At 40.2% G+C, this 14006-nt stretch overlaps 1 long non-coding RNA gene across 1 annotated transcript; it reads right to left on the reverse strand.

The window, feature by feature from the left end:
• Positions 1–510: 510 nt before the first annotated feature.
• LOC116685075 (uncharacterized) lies at positions 511–2398 on the reverse strand. Its single transcript, XR_004330897.1, has 2 exons — positions 2332–2398; positions 511–597 (listed from the first exon to the last, which is right to left on the reverse strand). It is a non-coding gene; the product is annotated as an uncharacterized LOC116685075 (long non-coding RNA).
• Positions 2399–14006: the final 11608 nt, after the last annotated feature.

Consider the following 14006-nt stretch of genomic DNA (forward strand, 5'->3'; position numbering starts at 1 on the left):
TCAGTGTTTTTGACTTTGACATAGGACTGCAGGGATTGAACAACAACCTTCCAATTGGCAGGCGACCGCTCTACTACTGAGCCACAGCCACTGTCTTTTAGTGTTGATATGTTGATGGTGTCCTGCCACGGTATAGGACAGACGCACAACAGGGTTTCTGCTATGTACACCGCCGCTCCTCCTTCAGCTGGTCATGAAAAGTCATGAAGTCGTAATTACGCAACTCTGCAGAGCCGTCTGCTCTATTCAAGCCAACTGTCATCCGCTCTCTTTCGCCAAAGCAATTGGAATTGCCTAGTCTTACTATTTTGCATGTATGTATGTATGTATGTATATATATATGTATGTAATATGCACATTTATATATAAATCCAAAAAGACATTTGTGAAGCCCTCTGTGTGCATTCATTAATATTGAGATTAGATTTCTGGGACTCTTCAGTCTGGAGTACCCTCTTTCTTTCACTCACCTCCTCCTCCCTGACACCTTTTCTCTTGCCCTCCTTCTTCTTCTCCTCCGTCTCCTTGTGTTTCGGCATGTACTCGGCGATAAGGTCGAGGTCCAGGTTGTCTTGTGGCTCCCATGTGTTATCCTCACTGGAAAGGTGAGTGCAGACAGAAGAACATCTCTCCTCACACTTTGTTTTTAGACAATCCATTGATCCTTTGAGGGCATGATACAATGCTGCAATCTATGCTGTAGATTATTTGCATACACACACATATACAGTACAGGCCAAAGGTTTGAACACACCTTCTCATTCAATGCGTTTCCTTTATTTTCATGACTATTTACATCGTAGATTATGACTGAAGGCCTCACAACTATGAATGAACCATGTGGCATTATGTACTTAACAAAAACTGTGAAATAACTGAAAACATGTCTTATATTCTAGTTCTTCAAAGTAGCCCCCCTTTGCATTTTTGATAGTGCTGCAAACCCTTGTGTTTCTCTTAATGAGCTTCATGAGGTAGTCACCTTAAATGGTTTCCACTTCACAGGTGGGCATTTTCAGAATTAATTAGTGGACTTTCTTGCCTTATTAATGGAGTTGGGACCATCAGTTGTGTTGTGCAGAAGTCAGGTTGATACACAGCCGACAGCCCTATTGGACAACTGTTACAATTCATATTATGGCAAGAACCAATCAGCTAAGTGAAGAGAAACGAGTGGCCATCATTACTTTAAGAAATGAAGGTCAGTTGTCCTGAAATATGAATTTTTCCCCAAGTGCAGCCGGCTAAAACCATCAAGCGCTACAACGGAACTGGAACACATGAAGACCGCCCCAGGAAAGGAAGACCAAGAGTCACCTCTACTGCTGAGGATAAGTTCATCTGAGTCACCAGCCTCAGAAATCACAAGTTAACAGCAGCTCCGATTAGAGACCAGATGATACCACTCAGAGTTCTAGCAGCAGGCATATCTCTAGAACAACTGTTAAGAGGAGACTGAATTAGGCCTTCAAGTCAAATAGTAGCTAGTAAACCACTGCTAAGGAGACACAACAACCAGAATAGATTTGTTTGGGCCAATAAACACAAGGAATGGACATTAGACCAGTGGAAATCTGGGCTTTGGTCTGATGAGTCCAAGTTTGAGATCTTGTGTGCGTGCGACGGAGAAAAGGTGACCGGATGGTTCTACATGCCTGGTTCCCACCATGAAGCATGGAGGAGGAGGTGTGATGGTGTGGGGGGCTTTGCTGGTGACACTGTTGGGGATTTATTCAAAATTGAAGGCATACTGAACCAGCATGGCTACCACAGCATCCAGCAGCGACATTCCATCCCATCCGTTTGTTTGCGTTTAGTTGGACCATCATTTATTTTTCAACAGGGCATGACTCCAAACACACCTCCAGGCTGTGTAAGGGCTATTTGACCAAGAAGGAGAGTGATGGAGTGCTGCACCTCCACAGTCACCGGACCTGACCTAATCCAGATTGTTTGGGAGAGCTGGACCACAGAGTGAAGGGAAAAGGGCCAACAAGTGCTGAGCATTCTGGGAACTCCTTCAAGACTGTTGGGAAACCATTTCAGGGGACTACCATTCAAGAGAATGCCAAGAGTGTGCAAAGCAGTAATCACAGTAAAGGGGGGGGGGTACTTGAGGAAACTAGAATATATATGACATGTTTTCAGTTATTTCACACTTTTCAGAATTCCACGTGTTCATTCATAGTTTTGATGCCTTCAGTGATAATCTACAATGTAAATAGCCATGAAAATAAAGGAAATGCATTGAGTTGTATGATAATGATATATATACACACAGTATATCAGGACCAAGAACACCAAGCATTAATATTCTAGACTCATACTTACTCTGAGAACCCCTTCCATTTCAGCAGAAACTCTACTCTTCCCTCCACCACTCTGCGGTCCAAAACCTCCTCCACCACATACTCCTCTTCCTCCTCCTTCTTGCATTCCTTTCCTGCTCCGGTCGCCAGCTTGCCGTCTGCTGAAGGTGCTTTTGGTAGACCCAAAGGGGGGGGGGACATGCAGAGATAATAATACAAGGGTTAGAAGAACTAATGGGAGGTGTGAGTGAATTCTAGTTGACCATGCAAGGGCTGATGAGGGACCAATCCATAGAACTCCAGAGGTTCAAGTATCTCCTGCATTCAGACTGGAAGAACTACTAAAATGTAAGGCCCAAAAGTCATTAACTGGAGCTACAAGCTACATGCACAGTAGCCTGGACCAACCACACTTCATTTAGCAGAACATCTCCAGATGTTACTGTGTAAAATGGAAAGTTCAGAAAGACGTTTTGATGGTGCAACAAGGCAGGCCTGGTCACTTCTTTAAGGGAATAACTGTAAGATTCCTAAAGAATATGTTAACATTAGCCATCTTATCTAACTGGATGTTTTGGAGTGATTGGAGCAGGATTGCTGAGGACGAAGTAATGTTACACAGACTGATAAGCCATGGATGCAGCACATTGAAATAGTGTGTGTGTGTGTGTGTGTGTGTCTGCTCTCTGTCAACATGCACATGTGTTTCTTCTATCAGGTGAACAGTTCCTTCCTGAGACTATGTAGCAGAACCAAAGTAGTTGCATCCAGAGCTTAGCCCCACCCACGACTATTCTGATTGGTTTAAAGAAAACAAACAAGCCAGAGCGTTTCTTCTACAGTAAAAGACAAAGCAAAAAATCCCAGTTAAAGCTGTTTTTAACTTTAATAAATGAAAACACCTTTCAAAGACACAACGAGGAATCCTGTTAAATAATCCTGATTTCAATAGAAACCAAAGTAATTGGGATTCATATCTCTTTCCCTACGTACGACACGGAAAAGCTTCAAATGATCACATTTCAGAAACATAAAAATCAGCAATTCTTTGTTTGTTTGAAGATATATTTCAGGCAACGCATTAAGCTCGGTCTATTTGCTGGATTGTTCCAAGGTAACTGTCGGTAGCTAACGTTAGCAGATAAGCCCGTTGACAGTGTTGAGATATGAAAAGTTAAAAAATGTATTTATGCTAAGTATGCTGCAGTCGGTTGAGGAGATTTGATTTAATTCAGTGGTGAATGCTCCATATTAAGCTGTTTAATTATCATCTAATGTCACAATGACGAGTAGATCAGGACAGCCCTATTTTCCCCCCCCCCCCCCCCCCCCCCTCTAAAGAAATGATTAGGTCAAGTCTGGCATCTCACATATAGAAAGAAACCTTTTGCTTCACACCAGGAAGTAACCTTCTGCCCGCCCCCCCGCTGTCTTAGACTATGAGACGATACAATGTTGATTAACTGTATTTTTGTGTCTCTTTTATGTTAATGTTAACTAGCATGTTAGTTAGCAGTAATTAGCCGTGTCTGTTAATTTTAACTAGCATGTTAGTTAGCAGTAATTAGCCTGTGCCTATGTTAATGTTAACTAGCATGTTAATTAGCAGTAATTAGCCTGTGTCTATGTTAGTTTTAACTAGCATGTTAGTTAGCAGTAATTAGCCGGTGTCTGTTAATTTTAACTAGCATGTTAGTTAGCAGTAATTAGCCTGTGCCTATTTCAATGTTAACTAACATGTTAGCAGTAATTAGCCGGTGTCAGTTAATTTTAACTAGCATGTTAATTAGCAGTAATTAGCCTGTGCCTATGTTAATGTAAACTAGCATGTTAATTAGCAGTAATTAGCCTGTGTCTATGTTAATGTTAACTAGCATGTTAGTTAGCAGTAATTAGCCTGTGTCTATGTTAATGTTAACTAACATGTTAGTTAGCAGTAATTAGCCTGTGCCTATGTTAATGTTAACTAGCATGTTAGTTAGCAGTAATTACGTACGTACCGCTACAACTTTCAGACAGGTTGCTCACGTCACATTTACGTCGTCAAGCTCAGTTGGAGACTGCGCAGTAACGCTCAGCATCACCGGGAAAGAGCTTCTAATAGACTTCACTGGTCTCCGTCCGGAGCAACGGGACCTGTTGGTCCACTTCTTTAACTGTCTATGGTTTCACTCACTCACTTAAAACAACTACTAACTGGCTCTATTAGCCTACAAGCTAGTGCTAGCTTGTAGGCTAATAAAGCCAGTTAGGTCAGTTGGGTCACTGTTTTCTTTCTTTCATTCCAATTTAGGTCTGTCAGTCACTGTGAAAACTGGGGACATTTCCGGGGACAGGTCACCAAAACCGAGGACTGTTTCCGGAAACCGGGGACATCCGGTCACCCTCCACAAGGACTTTAGCTTGTGCTACACTAACTGCTAACGATGCTAACGATACTTGCGGGCTAACGATGCTAACAGCCGTTGGTATCATAACTTTTACAAACTGTATGGATGTAAAACAATATTAACACACACACACACACACATGTATGTTTTCCATATGTTTACATATGGAAATGAATGAATGTTTACCTTCTGTCCGTTTCAGTGAGTATCTGGTAGAGATAACTGATTCTCTTCATCATCACGGATAACGGTCGTTCTCCTCGTCACCGCCGAAGGCCCGCCCCTCTGCCCTCACATCGACAGCTCATTGGACGAGAAGTTAACAGCAACCAATAGAATTAAAGTAGGTCAACAGATTTTAAAAAACTGTATTTTTACTGTAACCCTGAACACATTCAAAAAAAAAAACGGAAAAACTACAAAACAATATGTAATATAGAGTATACATAATTAAATCAACCTGACATGTTGTAGTAATAACAATAACAGAACTTTTCTTTCTAAAACATTATTTTAATATTTAGAATCCTGAAAATGTATAAAGTAAGTGTGTGTGTGTGTGTGTGTGTATATGTGTTAATATCGTGAGTACATTTCTTGAGATAATATTGTATGAAATTATGGTTTAAGTAATTATAAATGTATATTTTAAGTCAATATTCACATCACTCCAGTTCGGAGGTCTTTACACTTTTTTCCTGCCCCTCAAAGAATGTATTTCAAAATGCTACTGCATACACAGAACCACGGGGGATGGAGTCCAGGTTGAAATATACACAAGTTATACTTTAAATATCACATATTATTAAAATGAAAAGTGGGCGTGTACAGGGAGGGATAAGAGGCTGATTTACATGTGCACACTTGTAGGTAATATGTGATCTATAAACAGAATATTACTTACAGATGTGCATGCGCACGGTTTTATAAATCTGATTTATTTTATTTTACTATACGCGCAGTTTTATAAATAAGACCCAGGTTATTTACATGGAGTCTGGTGGAGATAAGCTGCTCTATACACGCTAAAAGTAGTGATTATTTGCATGGAGTCTGGTGGAGATAAGCTGCTCTATACACGCTAAAAGTAGTGATTATTTACATGGAGTCTGGTGGAGATATACTGCTCTATACACGCTAAAAGTAGTGATTATTTACATGGAGTCTGGTGAGATATGCTGCTCTATACACGCTAAAAGTAGTGATTATTTACATGGAGTCTGGTGAAGATATGCTGCTCTATGAGTGAGTTTTTTGGGAGACAGAGCTCCAGGCGAACCCGCACGTGTTCAGGTAAATATCTTAAAACTGCTCTTTACAAGGCAGCCAGAGTGCGTGCGAGCGGCGCATGCCTTAACACGCTGGGCTAGCTCCGTTGTTAGCTCCGCAATTAGTTTCATGGCTAACTGCTAGCTCCGCTATTAGCTTCATGACTAACTGCTAGCTCCTCTGCTTGCTCCGCAGTCACCTTCGTGGCTACCTGCTAGCTCCGCTATTAGCTTCATGACTAACTGCTAGCTCCTCTGCTTGCTCCGCAGTCACCTTCGTGGCTACCTGCTAGCTCCGCTGTTAGCTACGAAGCTAACGTCTAGCTCCGCAGTCACCTTCGTGGCTACCTGCTAGCTCCGCTGTTAGCTACGAAGCTAACGTCTAGCTCCGCAGTCACCTTCGTGGCTACCTGCTAGTTCCGCTGTTAGCTACGAAGCTAACGTCTAGCTCCGCTGGTAGCTTTGTGGTTAACTACTAGCTCCGCTATTAGCTTCGTGGCTAACTGCTAGCGTTAAAGTCTCAGCTCTCTTATAATGTGTGATGTGATGTCTGATTTAACGTGTTATTAGTCAGTTTGAAAGGAGTTTTATATGCTAGCAGCCTCGGGCAGAAGGTATAGGCTAATTAGCAGTCCATGGTGCATGTTTCTTCAATTTTTCAAGAAAGAAAATCCTGAAATAGTCCAAATTTTACAATTTGTCTAAAGAAGTTGTAATATTTCAAGAGAGTGCACTATGTGTATATGGGTGTATATGTGTTTTTGTTATGTTGTCTTGCCACTAAATTTTCCTTTGGGATGAATCAAGTATATCTATTTATCTATAGTATCTATCTATCTATAGTAGGCCTATCTATCTATCTATATCTAAATTATCTAGCTATCAATAGTATCTATCTATAGTATCCATCTATAGTATCTATCTATCTATCTATCTATCTATATCTAAAGTATCTATCTATAGTATCTATCTATATCTAAATTATCTAGCTATCAATAGTATCTATCTTTCTATCTACAAATATTCAACCAATACTACGTTTCCTCCAGTCTGTTATGAATGCAGAACTCTGAGTTAGGGCTGCACGATTATGACTAAAATGCTAATCACGATTAATTTGATCAATATTGTAATCACAATTATTATCACGATTATTTGTTGTTTTTAACCAAAACCTTTTACAGTCACATAGGCTTATAACTGCTTTCACATCCATAATGTGCTACATTCCTCTTATGTTGAAGTTGTATGCTGTATAGACATACAGCTGCAACACATGGAAATGGAAATGATCAGAAATAAATAGCCTAGGATATATTTAAAAAAAAAGTGTCTCTGTGAAAGCTCCTTTACTTGTTTTCAACCACAACTGAATAAAAGAGCTAGGGAGAAGGGGTGGGGGGGTACTCACAGAGAGACAGCTGACTCATTATGAAGGGTCCAGCAGGCTCTGTTTCACACGCTGTTACTCTACCAACTGAAGTTAGTTGCATTCAATTACTTCTTCTGTGTTTGTCGCCGTGGCGGCCGCGATAGCAGCGTTACCACGGAAACACTGGTACAATACAGGTTGGCCTCTCATGCTTACAATATACAGTCCCTGACAAAAGTCTTGTCGCTTATCTATTTTGTAGAAACACCTGCTATTAACCTGACTTTTAATTAATCAATTGGTGTAAGAAATAACTCAAATGAAAAGCTAAAACCCTCCCAAATGATGTTCAATGCACTGAAATAAATTAGTTTCACTAAAAAAAGATGTATTAAACAAGACAGAAAGGTCAAATATTGGCGAGACAAAGGTTTTGTCGCCTATACATAAATTGAACAAATTTACTACAAATACTAAAATATGTCAGCAAATTAAATAGTGGTGCTGTGAGATTCAAATTTAATATCTTGTATAACTTCCATGAGCTTGAAGGACTGCATCCATGTGGTTTGGCAAGGATTCAGACCACGTGTTGATGAAGTCATCAGGAATAGCTAGGAAAGCAGTCTTGCATGTCTCCCAGAGTTCATCAATATTCTTTGGTTTGGTCTTCCATGCTTCCTCTTTCATCCTACCCCACATATGCTCCATGATGTTCATGTCTGGTGACGGGGCCGGCCAATCCTGGAGCATCTTGATCTTCTTCGCCTTGAGGAACTTTGAAGTGGAGATGGAAGTATGCGATGGAGCACCATCCTGCTGGAGAATTTGGCCTCTTTTATGGTTGGGAATATAAGAGGTAGCTAAGATGTCTTGGTATTTGAGACTATTGATGTTGCCTTCCACCCTGCAGATCTCTTGCCCACCCCCATACTGGATGTAACCCCAGACCATGATTTTTCCGCCACCAAACTTCACTGTTTTCTGGGTGAATCTTGGATTCATGCGGGCTCCAGTAGGTCTCCTGCAATACTTGCGGCGACTGTGGTGTAATTCAACAGAAGATTCATCTGAAAAATCCACTTTCTTCCACTTCTCCAGCATCCATCCTTTTAGCAAGCTGTGGGCCTTGGCAAATGCCACACGGTTTTTCAATTGTCTTTTGTTTAGTGCCGGCTTCTGGGCACTGATTCGACCATGGAGGCCATTTCAGGACAGAATCCGACAAACTGTTCAGGTTGACACAGGGACTTCAGGGGACCAGGTCTGGTGGAGCTCTGCTGCAGTGGAAAATGGGCTGGCCTTGGATTTTCGAGCCAACAAACGGTCCTCTCTAGCAGTTGTCTTGCGGGGTCTGCCTGACCTGGGCTTGTCAAAACGCCTCCAGTGTCTTCAAATGTTTTTTAATCCTCTGTACTTGACGCTGAGACACATTGAAGGTGTCTGCCACATCAGCAGTGGATCTGGTCTTCAGCCTCTTGATAATCCAAACTTTAGTCTCAGGGTGAATCTTAGGCATGTTTGCAGATGTCTAGTTGCAGTTGATGTGAAGGTCTAGTGTACTGGGGTTGTGTTATACACACCTGAGACCTGATTGATCCATTATTAGTCACAGGTGAAGCTCATATGACAAGGCGACAACACTTATGTCTTTGCAAAAATTGACTCAATGGGCTTTACCAAGCTGTGAATATTAGAATACTTTTTGACAGTTTTTTTTGCACTGAACATTATTACAGAAGCTGTTGGGATTAAAATGAGCCATTTCTTTTAAAATAAATCTTGATTAGAAATATATTTCAGCGGCACTTCAGGTCAATTTGTACACAAGCGACAAGACTTTTGTCAGGGACTGTACAATAAGACCCCCTATGACTTCCTAGATCACTATCAATGGTGTTGTTCTACAGCTGACCCTGTGTCCTGAAAAGATGTGAGAGGAAAATTTGCCTACTTTATTTATAGTTGAGAGTCATCATGAATTTGTTTTAAATCATGCAAAACACCTTCTGCTTCCACCTGTCACTCTGACACATGGAAACCCAAACACACAAAAGCATTGTTATATTTGGACCTAGACCCAGTGAACAGCAGTCTGTTTGTTTGGAGATGCAAGAGAAGGACGATCACAAACAAACACTGCTGACAAGGTGGGGGTTCATTAATAACTTAATGATTTTCAGTTCTTTTTTTCTTTGAAATGGCTCAAGAGAGATGGCATTGTCGATGAGTTAGTCTACCAATTTGGCCCCGACTGAAATATCTCAACTATTAGATCAATTGTCATAAAATGGTGTACTAACATTCATGGTCCAACTATTGGATGTACTGTTGCCAAATTCTTTTTTCCCTCAAGGCAAGGCGAGGCAGCTTTATTTGTAGAGCACATTTCAGCAACAGGGCAATTCAAAGTGCTTTACACAAAAACAGTCAAATCATTTAAAGAAAGGCAACATCAAAAAGAAAGGTCTTCAGCCTTGATTTAAAAGAACTGAGAGTAGCAGCGGATCTACAGGTTTCTGGGAGTTTATTCCAGATATGAGGAGCATAGAAACTGAAAGCTGCTTCACCCTGTTTAGTTCTGACTCTGGGGACAGAAAGTAGACCTGTCCCAGATGACCTGAGAGGTCTGGGTGGTTCATAGTGTAGTAGCAGATCAGAAATGTATTTTGGCCCTAAACCGTTTAGTGATTTATAAACTAGCAAAAGTACTTTGAAATCAATTCTTTGAGACACAGGAAGCCAGTGTAAAGTAAGGTTTCCAGATTTCTCAGACAAAATCCGGGACATTTTCAGCTCAGAAGCGTATATATCTATAAAACAAGTCATGTTTTTATTTTTGTAAAACTTAAAACGGGGACACTAGACCTAGAGCTGTTCTCATTAGGGGCTGAGCCCCCCCCCCCCAATCCCCCCAATGGTCTGATACTAGACTCACCCCTGCTGCTACTTCCTACTCCACTCCACTACACCTCAGAGGGGAATATTTTAAGATAGAAAGTCCTAATATTCAAGATAGAAAGTCCTGATATTTCAAAATTAAAAGTCCTAATATTTCAAGATAAAAAGTCCTAACATTTCAAGATAGAAAGTCTTAATATTTCAAGATAGAAAGTCTTCATATTTCAAGATAGAAAGTCTTTATTTTTAAAAATAGAAAGTCCTAGTATTTTAAGATATAAAGTTCTAATATTTCAAGATATAACGTCCTAATATTTCAAGATAAAAAGTCTTCATATTTCCTAATGTTGTAATGTTCACTGAACTACATTTATCTGACAGCTTTTGCTTTATTGCTTCAGGTTTGTTTCTGCAGCAGCTCACTGACAATCGAATACAATAAAAACTATTGAGGACATATTTTCCTTTAACAGTGATGCAGTATTAAATAAGATCGCTGCAGTTGGCATCAGAGAACAAGCTACAATAAGTTAATGGGATAATTGTCCAGCTTTTATTTACGTTCATAAAAGTGCTTGTTTTGCTACTGACAGGCTCAGATTAATATTGTAATTGTCTGACAACATTATGGAAAGGATTTCTAAGGAGGTCGACCTTTCTGTTAAAGATTAAGATCCTTTTTAAAACATAAAAGTCTGCGAAATTGCGTTCGCTAAACCCACCAGACTCCATGTAAAGCATCGTAAAATACGGCTTTCTACAACATCTCTGAGCTCTAAGCAGCGCTGGCTCTGGCTGTCTGGAGTCTGCGGGTGGAGGGTGTTTGACTATCGGCTACGTGTTTTTTTCGGCTACGAGTGCAGACTTTTAATCGTTCCTCTTTTGCTCCAAAAACAACCACCTCAGTTTTTCCTTCATTTAATTTCAGAAAGTTCTGACACATCCAGCTGTTAATTTGTTCAATGCACTTAGTCAGTTAAAGACAATATGTTATAACTTTGGTTTTCCCAATTTATTACAGGCGTCAAGCAATCATGGGAAAACGTGATCAGTTGTTTGTGATGTTGCCCAACAGTTTATGAGCTCCAAATAATGGATTTCAAAATACTTTTTTTTTAGTTTATAAATCACAAAATGGTTTAGGTCCAAAAAACCTTTCTGATCTGCTACTACACTATGGCCCCCTATAACCTCCTAGATCACTATCAATGGTTTTGTTCTACTGCTGACCCTGTGTCCTGAAAAGATGTGAGGAAAATTTGCCTACTTTATTTACAGTTGAGAGTCATCATAAATTTGTTTTAAAATATGCAAAACACCTTCTGCTTCCACCTGTCACTCTGACACATAGATACCCAAACATGCAAAAGCATATTTGGACCTAGACCCAGTGAACAGCAGTCTGTTTGTTTGGAGATGCAAGAGAAGGACGATCACAAACAAACACTGCTGACAAGGTGGGGGTTCATTAATAACTTAATGATTTTCAGTTCTTTTTTTCTTTGAAATGGCTCAAGAGAGATGGCATTGTCGATGGGTTAGTCTACCAATTTGGCCCCGACTGAAATATCTCAACTATTAGATCATGTGTCATAAAATGGTGTACTAACATTCATGGTCCAACTATTGGATGTACTGTTGCCAAATTCTTTTTTCCCTCAAGGCAAGGCGAGGCAGCTTTATTTGTAGAGCACATTTCAGCAACAGGGCAATTCAAAGTGCTTTACACAAAAACAGTCAAATCATTTAAAGAAAGGCAGCATCAAAAAGAAAGGTCTTCAGCCTTGATTTAAAAGAACTGAGAGTAGCAGCGGATCTGCGGGTTTCTGGGAGTTTATTCCAGATATGAGGAGCATAGAAACTGAAAGCTGCTTCACCCTGTTTAGTTCTGACTCTGGGGACAGAAAGTAGACCTGTCCCAGATGACCTGAGAGGTCTGGGTGGTTTATAGTGTAGTAGCAGATCAGAAGTGTATTTTGGCCCTAAACCGTTTAGTGATCTATAAACTAGCAAAAGTACTTTGAAATCAATTCTTTGAGGCACAGGAAGCCAGTGTAAAGTAAGGTTTCCAGATTTCTCAGACAAAATCCGGGACATTTTCAGCTCAGAAGCGTATTTACCTCCAAAACACGACATGTTTTTATTTTTGTAAAACTTAAAACGGGGACACTAGACCTAGAGCTGTTCTCATTAGGGGCTGAGCCGAAAATCCTAATATTTCAAGATAAAAAGTCTTAGTATTTCAAGATAAAAAGTCCTAATATTTCAAGTTAAAAAGTCCTAATATTTCAAGATAAAAAGTCTTCATATTTCATAATGTTGTAATGTTCACTGATCTACATTTATCTGACAGCTTTTGCTTTATTGCTTCAGGCTTGTTTCTGCAACAGCTTGTTGAGTATCGGATACAATAAAAACTATTGAGGACATATTTTCCTTTGACATTGGTGCAGTATTAAACAAGATCGCTGCAGTCGGCAGCAGAGAAACAAGCTGCAATGTACGTTAATAGGATATTTGTCCAGTTTGTATTTATGTTCATAAAGTGCTTGTTTTGCTGCTAACAGACTCAGATTAATATTCTAAGTGTCTGACAACATTATGGAAAGGATTTCTAAGGAGGTCGACCTTTCTGTTAAAGATTAAGATCCTTTAAAAAAAAATAAAAGTCTGCGAAATTGCGTTTGCCCACCAGACTCTATGTAAAGCATCGTAAAATATGGCTTTCTAAAATATCTCTGAGCTCTGAGCAACACTGGCTCTGGCGGTCTGGAGCTTGCAGGTGTAGGGTATTCGACTATCGGCTACGTTTGCTCAGTGTTTTCTTTTTTTTCCAATTTCGGGTCTGTCATTCGCAGTGAAAACCGGGGACATTTCCGGGGACAGATCCAGGGGACAGGTTCCCAAAACTGGGGACTGTCCCCGGAAACCGGGGACGTCTGGTCACCCTAGTGTAAAAAGTTCAGAACTGGAGTGATGTGATCCAGTCTCTTGGTCTTAGTGAGGACCCGAGCAGAAGTGTTCTGAATCAGCTGCAGCTGTCTGATTGATTTTTTAGGGAGACCTGTAAAGACCCCGTTACAGTAGTCAAGTCTACTGAAGATGAAAGCATGGACCAGTTTTTCCAAATCTTGCTGACACGAGTCCTTAACCCTTGATATATTCTTAAGGTGATAATAGGCTGACTTTGTAATTGTCTTAATGTGGCTGTTAAAATTCAGGTCTGAGTCCATGACTACACCAAGATTTCTGGCTTTGTCTGTGTTTTTAACATTGTTGTTTGAAGCTGAGCGCAGACTTTTAATCGTTCCTCTTTTGCTCCAAAAACAACCACCTCCGTTTTTCCTTCATTTAATTTCAGAAAGTTCTGACACATCCAGTCGTTAATTTGTACAATGCACTTAGTCAGTTAAGGATAATTTGTAATAACTTTGGTTATCCCAAGTTATTACAGGCGTCTAGCAATCATGGGAAAATGTGATCAGTTGTTTGTGATGTTGCCCAACAGTTTATGAGCTCCAAATAATGGATTTCAAAATACTTTTATTAGTTTATAAATCACAAAACGGTTTAGGTCCAAAATACCTTTCTGATCTGCTACTACACTATGGCCCCCTATGACTTCCTAGATCACTATCAATGGTGTTGTTCTACTGCTGACCCTGTGTCCTGAAAAGATGTGAGGAAAATTTGCCTACTTTATTTACAGTCAAGAGTCATCATGAATTTGTTTTAAATCATGCAAAACACCTTCTGCTTCCATCTG

Source organism: Etheostoma spectabile, unplaced genomic scaffold (genome assembly GCF_008692095.1).
Source record: "Etheostoma spectabile isolate EspeVRDwgs_2016 unplaced genomic scaffold, UIUC_Espe_1.0 scaffold00569500, whole genome shotgun sequence".
In the NCBI taxonomy this organism is placed as follows: Eukaryota; Metazoa; Chordata; class Actinopteri; order Perciformes; family Percidae; genus Etheostoma; species Etheostoma spectabile.